Source organism: Nannospalax galili, unplaced genomic scaffold (assembly GCF_000622305.1).
Source record: "Nannospalax galili isolate Female #2095 unplaced genomic scaffold, S.galili_v1.0 scaffold52, whole genome shotgun sequence".
Classification (NCBI taxonomy): Eukaryota; Metazoa; Chordata; class Mammalia; order Rodentia; family Spalacidae; genus Nannospalax; species Nannospalax galili.
Window position 1 is genome coordinate 7278086 of NW_008334003.1, and position 1827 is coordinate 7279912.

Below are 1827 nucleotides of genomic sequence, written 5' to 3' on the forward strand. Positions count from 1 at the left end.
AGCCCCGCCCCTTCCCGCCGCAGGCCCCGCCCCCTGCCCCCTCTCTTTCCTGACCAGCGTCGGTTTGTCTTTGTGGGATCGCCTCCGTCGTCACCCTTGCGGAATGCGCGGCTGGACAGCAGGACGCACCTCCTTACCACACACTCCCTGGTCTTGTGGGCTCCACCCCCAAGAAGGAATCGGGCGACTGGGAGCTGACGCTACAGAAGCCATCTTTCATGTGGGCGGAACTTGTCTCTGCTTGCCGTACCTCGGTTTCCAACTGGGACACCGTCGGTTCCTATCTCGGCGTTTATAGTTTGCTAAGACTTTGGAGGCTTGTGGAAAGGGTGGGCGGCGGCTTGCCGGGTGGTGGTTTCCCTAGCCCTGCTCGTGGCGCCAGTCTAGGTAGGTGCTACCCTGCTAGGAAAACCTGCTCTGCCCCGAGACCGCAGTTAGCGGTTGTGAGTAGTTTCGGTGTTGTTTGGCAGGTAGTAGGTGCTCAACAAACACTTGAATGAATGGATCTGTTTTTGCCTATGACACAATTTTCTGTCACGCTTACTCCAGCCGAGCACTATTTAGATAATTCCTCCTCTTCATGCGTAGTCACCGCATTTTCCTGTAAACTCCATTTTTGCTAATTGCACAGTATATAACATTTTTTAACTTTTGAAAAAAAAGTCCTGTTACGTTTAATGTGCTTAATTGTTTTTTGGTTTGTAAATATATTACACTTAGACCACAGATGAGACGCACTTAACATTTTCAGTACGTTTTTGTCATTCACAGAGAAGAAATGATGGAATAACTAAATGCTTCCGTCCCACGTCAGTCACTATTTTATGCTTAGTAACTCCGCAGTTGCCATCTATGAAGTACTTCCACTGTGTTGTACTATGCTCCTCAGTCGACAGAAGGAATTATACTTCACTTATGTGTAGAATCAAAAAATATACACATACATAGAAACAGAATAGCAGTATTTGGGAGGTTGGGGATGAGATGCTGTAGGACAAAGAGGACAAATTTACAGGTACGTCAGATGAGTAAAGCTAGAGAGCTAATGTGTAACAGGAGGGCTATAGTCAGTATTATATCCTATACCAGATATTTGCTAAGTATGTTTTACGTACTGTCACACACACAAAAGACAATCTGTTTGTCAGTAGCAATCCAAATCTATGGAATTGATTGGACCAGTTTTGTGCAATTCCAGAGCCCACTGTGTGTAGAGGACATCAGTTTGATATCCATTTGAGATAAACCCTTAGCTAAAGCCTGTAATGATTAAAAAATTAACGTATTTCAGAATAAGACTGGGAAAGGAATGCATCCCTCTAAACAGTTTTTCCTACTTCTTAAGTTTGCTTAGAAACAAAAATCCTCAGATTTTTGGCTTGTGCAATATCAATTCTAGAAAAACTGTTTCATACAAAGGAAATAATAAAGGAATGAGGAAGTAACTCAGTGGATAGAGTGCTTGCCTAGCATGCAGGATGGCCTGGGTTTGATCCCTAGCATCCATTCCCTGCCCCTCATCTCCCTCTCCACTCTGCTCCCTTTCCCCCTGACCAACACCAAGACTTAAAATTCTACATGCACATAAGAAATAAATAACTAAAAATTACATCGCATTATAGTTTGTAATGAATGAGAATCTTTTACTTTCCCTCTAGTCTAACAATTACTTAGTCACTGGCACAGTAGTATAGTAGTTTATATATTTTGCATTGTATTGGAATGAAAGTTTAAAAATCAAGAAGGAAATAGTAACTCTAGGTTGGTCCATAATACTTACCTTGCTTAAAGGTGTAAAATATTCTAGCACACATACTTCAGAAAACC